This window comes from Passer domesticus, chromosome 5 (assembly GCF_036417665.1).
Source record: "Passer domesticus isolate bPasDom1 chromosome 5, bPasDom1.hap1, whole genome shotgun sequence".
Lineage (NCBI taxonomy): Eukaryota > Metazoa > Chordata > Aves > Passeriformes > Passeridae > Passer > Passer domesticus.
Genome location: NC_087478.1, coordinates 20,687,255 through 20,697,206, shown reverse-complemented (window position 1 = coordinate 20,697,206; position 9,952 = coordinate 20,687,255). Strand labels below are relative to the sequence as shown.

The 9,952-nt window shown below is 38.9% G+C and overlaps 1 long non-coding RNA gene across 1 annotated transcript; it reads right to left on the bottom strand.

The window, feature by feature from the left end:
- Positions 1 to 950: 950 nt before the first annotated feature.
- Positions 951 to 9,509, bottom strand: LOC135301807 (uncharacterized). The gene is made up of 3 exons (XR_010363546.1): positions 9,437 to 9,509; positions 5,609 to 5,751; positions 951 to 3,295 (listed from the first exon to the last, which is right to left on the bottom strand). It is a non-coding gene; the product is annotated as an uncharacterized LOC135301807 (long non-coding RNA).
- Between the last annotated feature and the right edge of the window lie 443 nt (positions 9,510 to 9,952).

Sequence of the window (9,952 nt, the reverse complement as noted above, 5' to 3'; positions counted from 1 at the left end):
TACACAAGTCCACAGGAGGCAGTAACTAAAAATGACTGGGAAAATGTACATGGATAAAAAGGTAGGAGAATTAAATAACGACACTGTATTATAGAGAACTAATTGAATATGTTCATCCCTACTTTTTTCTAGATAAGACCTATTACCAAAGGAAAAGCAAGCACAAATTGCTGTATCACAGTATGCACAGTAATATCTATTTCACAGTGTTTCGTTAGAGATTCACTATTGATCTAAGATAAATCAAAGACAAAATCTTTTTTTCTGTTCAGAAGTTGTGTTCTGAGATGCCAATTCAGATTTTTAAACTGGGACAGAAATCTTGCTTTCCCTAGACCAAAGCTGTAGTGATTACCTAGCTAAGTAAATCAGCAAGTAGATTGCTTTAAGTCACTTTATAAATACCTTTTTTCCCCTGGTATGGTGATGTTTTCTTTTTCTCACAGAGCCAATCATTAGGACATAGAAGCTGATTCATATCCTGTACTTTTGACAAACATTATTAATCATCTTTCCAAAGGAGTGCTGTGAAATCCTGCATTGAAATTTCATTGTTGGCTCTTACTTTCTCTACTAGTAAATATTCAAATGGAATGCTAAGGAATAATAAGGAGGAAGCTCATGTGTCTGCCTTGTTTTATATCTGTACAGATCAAGCTGAAAGAGCTAGGATTAAAAATAAACTGTGAAGGAAAAACAAACCACTTATGACTTAAAATTAGAATTATGTGTTCTGCAGAGAAAAGAACTGGTCAGCTAATCTCAGTCTTCCTATCTTTATGTCACTTGCACTTATTAAGAGCTCTTCAGTGAGCAGGTTCATAGTTTATGCTTATAGCTAAATAAATTGCTGGAAGGGCATTACAGAATATAATTAAGTCAGATGACAGAATCAAAAAAGGTTTCAAACATTTATTTTTAATTTTTATAAATGTCATTTGATGGGCTCATTATTGTAGAATCATAGACTGATTTGAATTAGAATGCAAATTAAAGGTCATGTGGTTCCAATAGTTCCAATCCCCCTGCCGTGGGCAGGGATGCCACCCACTAGATCAAGTTGGCCTGGTCCCCATCCAAACTGGTTTTGAATGCTTCCAGAGATGGGACATGCACAACTTCTCCTGGCAGCCTGGTGCAGTGTCTCATCACCCTTATAGTGAGCAATTTCTTCCTTATGTTCAATCCAAATCTACCTTCTTTAGGATAAAACTGTTGCCCCTTGTCCTGTCACTACAGACCTCGGTAAAAAGTTTCTCTCCATCTTTCACATAAGCCCTTTTTCTATACTGAAATGCCACAACTTCTCAAGTATAGCGGGTGGTATCTTAGCCACCTTCTCTGCCTCTTCCCTCAGAACTCATGGATGCATCTCATAAGGTCTCATGGACTTGCATGCCTTCTTAAATGGTTTCAGATCTGATCTTATACAGTAGAAAGTTCTTCATTTTCCCAGTCCCTGCTTTTACCTTCTGTGACTTGGGCAGCATGGCTGGAACATTTGCCAGTGAAGACTGAAGCAAAAACTTTGAGTACTTCAGCCTTTTCTATATCCCAGGTAAATCAGTTTCCCATTTCCTTCTGGACAGAACCTATTTTCCCTAGTCTTCACTTAGTCACCAACGTACCCAGAGAAACATTTCTTGTTACTCTTGCCATCCATGAAAGTCCAGGTAGGGAGCTTGCTATGCAAACTCCCTGCTCTCCTGAGTATCTTAGGATGGACTTTGCTATTTCAGTCTCTGCAGCCCAGGCTGCCCTTGATCTTCACATTCTCCACCACCCCCTCCCTCCATGCTAGTGAGAAAACAGTCCAGCATAGCAGCTCTCCTTGTAGGCTTCCCTAGCACTTGGAAAAGTTATGTCCCACTGCGTTGTCCCTTCAAGAACTATTTTAAAGTCCCCCATGGGGACCAGGCTTGTGAATGTGGGGCCACTCTTGCCTGTCCATAGAGGTCCTCATCCACTCAGCCTTCCTGGTCAGGCAGACTACAGCCTGTAGCAGACTCACCTACAATATCACTTGTCCCTGCTCTCCCTTCAATCCTCACTCAGAAACTCTCAATCATCTCTTCCTTTCCCATGTGGAGCCCAAGGCCCTCCAGCTGCTCATTGATGTAGAAGGCAGCTCCATCCACTTATTACCCCCACCTGTCCTTCCTAAAGAGCTGTATCCTTCCATTCCAACACAACAGTCATAGAAGTCATCCCAGCATATCTTCATAGTGTCAGTAATGTTATAGCCCTGCTATGAGTTTAAAACTTATTTCTCAGAGAATGTAACTTGAGATGAAATACTGAACAATCAGAAATTATTTTAGGACTCCATCTATTGGACTGCCTTTGTGAATCAGGGTTGATGGGATAGTGTTTGGAGCAAGCTGAGACCTTGGTGTGAGTTGTATGATGCCATACACATCTCTGTTTGTTTCTCCACAGTCCTGGAGACCATATCTAAAAGATTCTAACATAACTAATTATGATTTTGATGTCTTTCTCATATGAAAAAAAATAATGAGAAATTTGGTTTTGTTTTATTGCTTTTCTTTTTTTTGTCTTAATCTAACCTACAGGGATAAATTTTCCTTTTTTTTTGATGAGAAGAGAAGAAAATAGCCTTGATTTTTTTTTTTCTCAGAACCTGGAAAATCCAGATACTGGCAGTATAGCCTAAAGATTTTTGTAATTTGAACCAACTGACAATGATCATTTCAGGAGTCACAGACTCCCTGAAAATTGCCACAGTTTACTGGCTGTCAGTTGCTTCTTCTACCTGTCTTAAGGTAGAAAATGCAGTAAAGGAATTGCCAAAAGGGATTAATAAAGGCCCAGTAATAAGCTCTGTATTACTGTGGCATTCCAAGCAGAGTACTTAGAGCAATTTAGAGGAATAAAATGGAGAAGACAATAACTGGTAGGTCTACAGCTACTAATTTTGCTCCCAGACCACATCCATATCTGATAGTATTGAGGGGTCAGGGTCTGCACTGCACAGACATCCTCTGCACCTGCCAGCAGCTGTGGAGAACCCAGACATTTGCCACCAGGTTTAATCGGCTGATGTTTTTTGGATGTTTTTTATAAATATCCTGAAGCAATAGCTGGGAGTAGGCTGAACTTTTAGCTATTTTACTGTTAAACATCTTGTCTGAAGCATCCTCTAGTGGGTGTCTCTCTCTTGCCTCTAGAAGTAGTCATTTCAGAGGGCAGAAGCTGTGCTTTGTAGGATAGCTGCTAAGTCAAATGAGTCTTCTTCGAGGGCCATCTCTCTTTCTCCCTTGCAACTGGAAAGGAGCTGCAGGAAAGAGCATTAATTGAAAGACCTCTATTGTAGTTGGCTAAAATGTAGGGCAAAGAGTTTCATGCAAAGTATTTCTGTAGTATCTTTCTATTTCAATACCAGGATTTTAAATGTCTCAGTTCCTACTTAAGCCTGTACTTTAACTTGGTGAAAGTCAGATTTTAATTTATTTTGAGCAACAGCTCTGGATTTAAAAATGAATTATTTGCTTTATGTATGTAAAGAAGGGGCCAGTGTCCAAATGATGCTACAAATCTGTTTTAAATAAACTCAGTTAAAACCAGTAGCATGCCTAGAGTCTCTCTCTATCATTTTATATTAAGATGTGAAAAAGTTATTTAGATGAAATAAAGCTGCCTTCAGGCAGTTTTAATTTTCAACAGAACTGATTTGACTAATCACTGTGTTGCAGACAGCATGGCTCCTGGCTGCACAGCAGGGATAACATTTTTATATAGATGAGCTGTTATTTGTGATAGAAAACTCAGGTGGACCTCTGTAATACCAGTGTGGTCATTGCAATGGTCTAAACAGGTACGCACATAACCGTTCATTTATTATGTTTAATTAGTAGCAGCTCATAGAGAATATTTCCTCCCGTCCATGCAAAAGCTGAGTGATCTCTCCAAGGCCACGTCCTGGGAGCAGGACGGTTGTCCCATCAATGTATCACTGCTGGTGTACATTCAACAGGACTTGGAGATGATTTCCCAGTTGCTTGTGTGCATTATTTTTTTTTCTTTAAGGCATATCACAAGTATTAATGGAATTGTAAGGAAAATATTCCTTGGCAAACATTAATGGTCTTTTGGACTTTTCTAATGGAAAAACAATCTTGGCTTTAAAATTTATAAAATTTAAATTAAGTGTGCAAGAGCTATTGGTTTCTATTGCAATTCTGGTATCATCTTTACCTCCAGTTTGGCTCTACCACAACATCCTTTTCAAGAATATTCCATGATACTATACAGACTTCCCTGTTGATTTAAAATTTATCTCTCAAGCTCCCTACCAAGAAATGCATTGTTTTGGGGGTTATGTAGCAGAAATCCATGTGTGCCTCTGGATCCAGGTCATTAAATATTTAAATATCAGTTCAGGCTAATTTCGGTTTCATGAATTGTTTGCATGACAAACAAGCTGTGTGTAAGCAGCTCAGAGGTTGGCCAAGCCAAAAAAATGTCTAAAAAGACATGAAGGATAGGAGTCAAAGAAAAGGGAAATCAGGAGAACAATTGTCTCTGGCATAATTTTACATTTTTAAGATAAGTTTTGAAAAAGTATTACCTAATTTTTCCTCTCATTTATGTAACTACACTCTCCATGATCATGAAGAAAAGCAGAAGGCAACCCCAAAATCCCCTAAGTTAGATGGTCTTGGAACATAAAAATATCATCACTACTACCGAAAGAGAATATATTTTTTACAGATATTTAGGCTTGTAGTTTTTAAAGCACTGGTCCTGTCAGGCAGTTGGATCCAGGTGAAATTCAAATAAATAAATAAATATCATGGTGTTCAGAGTAAATCTATTTATGACAGAGAGAAAGAAACCAACTTGGGTTGGTTCCCAAATATGATGAACAAATTAAGATACTCTTGGGTATATCCAACAGATGCTATCTGTAAATTTTATCTATACATATGCAATATTAAAAGCTCAATGGACTTCATCTTGCCTGGTATCATTGGCCACTACCCAGCAAAGCACTTACCTTAATTTTAAGGACAAGGTGTCCTGGTCTCAAGCCAGAATACCCAGCAGCACAGTGGAACAAGACAGTGATAAGCAGTTTGCAATACTATCCTGCTGATTCTCAAAGACAGCACCTGTATGCAGTTGATTCCAACATCTTTGTATTGAAGATATACATAGATTATACTTTTTTCCAATTTTTTTCCAGTGCTAAACAAATAGCAAAATTGTTGTGCTCTCTACAGTCTAACAGCTGGATAAATAATAATTCACTTCTGAATATGTATTTGATAAAGAGAACAGAACAAAAGGGATTGCTAATGTGTATTTCTGTTATGGCAAATTTTCATTGCCATAATTTTACAGAATAGGATTCCAGGAGATGCCATCTGTGAATATATCTTTATTTCTTCCATCTTGTTAGGAACACATTATTAGATTTTCACATCTGTCATTTGCTTACCATAAATGCCAGCAGCTACTATTTTTTTCACTTACCTTTTATGAAATTAAAGGATACTTTTCCCATCCAGCTTCAATGGAAACAACAAGGATAACAACAAGAATGCAACCTAACACAACATTTTAATTCATTCCCAGAAAAACTCACATTTTAGAGTATCTTCCTTTGGGTGAACAGAGGACAAGGAAAGAGCCATGATTTTTCCAACCAGCACACAGCCCATGGATGGTAAGCGTTATTGGTGTTAAGTGCATTAAAGGGCAAATTAATTTGCCGAGAACCTTTAAGGGCTAGCAAGACAGATTGTTATATCAGATTGTTGAAATCATCATTAGGCTTTAAGTACTGTAAGTCACATTAATAGTTCTTGTATTTAATAAGTAACAAATAGCACAGTCTTAAATTCCCAGGGAGCAGTAATTCTTCCTTTGGTAAAAAGACACAGATTTGTCAAAAAAACAGGACTATTAAATTAACCTATATTCTGTGAATAAACTGCATTTACAGACATCTGTCTTAGTTCGCTGCATGTGACCCTATTAGATGTTTACTTTTACAATGGCCAGGTTGTCTTGGTGCTATATCTTCAAGGGATGTTTCAAGAAGAGAGTGCCTTATTTAAGTCATAGCTCTTTCTTTTGATCTCTGCATGCTAGCACTCCTGTGTATGGGGGGGTATTTAAACTGATGCCAGCTGGCAATGGAAAAGCAGTATTGACCAAACAGTTATAAGGGTTATTGGAAATTTGGAATTTATTCACTACGTGGCAATTTGGTACAATAGAACATTCCTATTGTTTTGTGGACATCTGTACAAGGTCAGCCAAAACCTAATTTAGTCTCCTGAGGGCTCTCCAGATAATTGCCACCTCTTTGTGCATGTGCCTGAACATTTCCTTCTGGATAAAAGAGTGAAAAACAGGAGAAGACTAATTTTGTAAAAAGCATCTGGAAATTGAATGAGCAAGGAAAAAAACCCACCCATTAGGGAAGCTTACAGTATTCCTTGCTTTAGATGCTAAAAAGGATTTGGTGTTGTCTGTAACTGCTTTAGGTTTTCTTTAACTTCTTTAGCTTTAATCCACGAAGTCTAGGGATCATGTTTCTTTTCACTGTGCTCTACTGTCTCAGGAAGAGGCTCCTTCACTTACAGCTATTTCTCAGTCTAGGAAACAATTAACCTTATTTGACTTTGCTGTTGGTACTCTGGGAAATAGATGTTAGTATGACATCATCTTCAACCTGAGTATGCATAGTTTTAACAAAAGAATATGGTGAAAATTTCAGCACATTTTCTCTGTTTTTTCACCTTGTTCCAATAAAACTATTAATTCTACCTTGGATAATATTGACCAACTTCTTTTGAATGTCAGCAATCTCCTAGAAGATTGTGAGGGTGTTTTTATTCTATATTTTCAATAGTATTGGTTAAAAAAAGCACATGAATGTTGAGCTCCTGGTTAGAATGAAGCAGCAGAAAAAACAGTGAAGAGAAGGCCATGGCCCCTCTCATGGAGCTCTCTTAGACACTACACTGAAATTCTATACACAAACTCTTTCCTAGTGAGACCTGAGTGGTGATTCTTATGTTGCTACATGAATATCAGCTATTATATTTCATAGATCCATGGAAAGCCTCTGATGCAAATATATGTATAGCTGAATATGTAATGTTGCATATTAGCTTCTCTTAGCTGTAATTAGCTGAGGCAATGCCAATTAAAACTGAAACTACAGAAAGTCTTTGTGTGATTATTTAGTATTATCTATCTGGTGTTTTTCTAACTGCTACCTGTAGTCTAATTAGTGGCATAGGTCATTAATAAATTCAAAACCAAATTATGTTACCTATCTTAAAAATAATAAGGAAATCCGTTAGAGGAATTGCAAATATCAGCAGGCAAAGCTCAAGGACACTAATAGATTTAGTGACCTTTATCCTTGAGATAGGTTAGTATTCATTATGGTGCTGGGATTGTTTCCTTAAATATTTTAGATGCTGTTGTTTGCTTCTTGGAGGCACTTCAGCAAGGTTCTGTGAAGTTAGAAAAACCTGGATACATACAAGTGTTTCTCAAAAATAAAAATCAATCTCCTACTCCATTATATCCTATATTGATGCCTTTAATTTTATGCTCAGATGTTTAAAGAACTTCCAACATGCTCCTGAATATTTAGTTCAGTAATGTTTTACATCCTGAAGCACAAACACATGAAGTGCCAGAAATCCCATTTATGTATCTCTTTACACTGAGAAGGTTTCTTCTATTTCCTTTTTAGCAAGATTTCTTTATCATGGGTGGCTCAATAAGAAAGAAATCAGGTAAAGAAAAGCCATAGCTATACCATGTGACTGCCATATTTGAAGTAAAAACAAACCAGGGGTGCTGGTCGACAGCCGGTTGAATATGAACCAGCAATGTGCTTTGGTGATCAAGAAGGTCAATGGAATCCCGGCCTGCATTAGGAATTGTGTGGCCAGTAGGAGCAGGGAGGTCATTCTTCCCCTGTACTCGGCACTGGCGAGGCCACACCTTGAGTGCTGTGTCCAGTTCTGGCCCCTCAGTTTGGGAAGGACCTTGAGACGCTTGAACACGTCCAGAGGAGGCAACAAGGCTGGTGAGGGGCTGGGAACACAAGCCATATGAGGAATGACTGAGGTAGCTGCGGGTGCTCAGCCTGGAGAAAAGGAGGCTTAGAGGTGACCTTATTGCTCTCTACAGCTTCCTGAAGGGAGGTTGTAGACAGGTGGGGGTTGGTCTGCTCCACTGGGCAGCAACTGACAGAACCAGAGGACACAGTCTCAAGTTACATCAGGGAAGGTATAGGTTGGATATTAGGAAAAAAAATTCACCAAAAGTATAATAAAGTACTGGAATGCTCTTCCCAGAGAGATAGTAGAATCACCATCTCTGGATGTGTTTAAAAAAAGGCTGGACAAGGCACTTGGTGCTATAGTCTAGATTCTGAGTTGAGGTGTTAGGACATGGGTCGGACTCGATGACCTTAGAGGTCTCTTCCAACTTCATTATTCTGTGATTCTGTGATTCTGTGAAAAGCATTGAACTTAATGTAAAATATTAAACATTAAGTAATCCGGAGAATAAGTTCTATTTTCTCAGCTGAGCTGTATGTAAGTACCTTCTGTCTGCCTTACAAAATTAGTGATTAATCACATCCATGCCACTTCTGTGCACCTTTGTGGAACAGAATCATAAAGGGTACAACATCTGAGCTCCCATGACTTTTGCAATTACAGCATGCCAACGTTTAGTTGTCTGATAAGTGCCAGGCACTTCTGCTGCCTGGCACGCACAAGGACACCAAGCTGAGCAGAAGCCATGAACTAGGACTGCTTACTGATAGCTGCTTATTGGTTCTTGTCTTTCCAGAACCCTCCACAGCCAGTATTCAAAATGCATTTCTAGTAGCAAAGAACATAAAGGATGCAACAGAATATTATTAACAAACACATTTGAGGGAGTGTAAAGTCTAGGCCATAGTCTATGGGGTAAGAGGTGTAGACATTGTGTCATCAAGAAGAGAAAATCTTCTGACCTTTTACTTCTGTTTCAATTTGCATACAAAAATTGGTTGTAAACAAATGCTCAGTAAATGGGAATTATAAAGTATCATGGCAGTTTCCAGCCGGGCTGATGCCCAGCAGGGTGCCAGAGCCAGGGTAGCTCAGTGGAGGCTCAGCACAGCAGCCTAAGCAAGCTATAGTGATTTTCAGCTCTTAGTGATTATCAGCTCAGTGATTTCAGCCCTTTAGCTTGCTAGGTGCCGCAGCAGCAGATGCAGGGAGAGAGAGGAGAAGGCCGTGTGGGGTTCCGCAGGATTCTTTATTCTTCGGGTGCTCTGCGAAGGTTCTCAGTGACAGCTCTTCTGCCGAACCAGGGGTTCTTATACCCTACAGGGGTTTTGGAAACTGTTCAATAGTAAGGGTCAGGGAAAAGTGACCTATGGGCTTACAGAGAGATAAGCAGGGTCCAAAAGGTGGAAGAGAGGGGTTGCTAAGGCCCAGTCATGCTGACTTGGCATTTCCTAACTCAGGCTTCTGACCGCCAAGGAGGCCTTGCAGGCCCTGGGCCTGCTACAATAAAGGGTATGGGAAGAAATCCAAAATAGAAAAACAGCAGGTGAAGGACATTTAAACAGATATGAGGTACTCACATAAGGGTTAATTTATTGAATTTTTCCTCCTGAATATTTCAAGAATTTGCATGAAACAATTTCTGAATAATCTCTTTGTGAGAAGACAGCATACAGCAAGGTCGGACATGAGAAAATAATGAGCAACCAAATGTGTCAGGCTCACTTGGATACACAGAATGCTATTTTAGCAATCAAATAACAAATTTTAAATATTTTGAGGATAATAACTTGGTAAGAAACAGCCAACATTAGTTTGTCAAAAGCCAGTCATGCCAGAAAAAGCAACATCTTCTCTGACTGTGAAGCAAGACCGGTCTAGTAAATTAAAAAGCA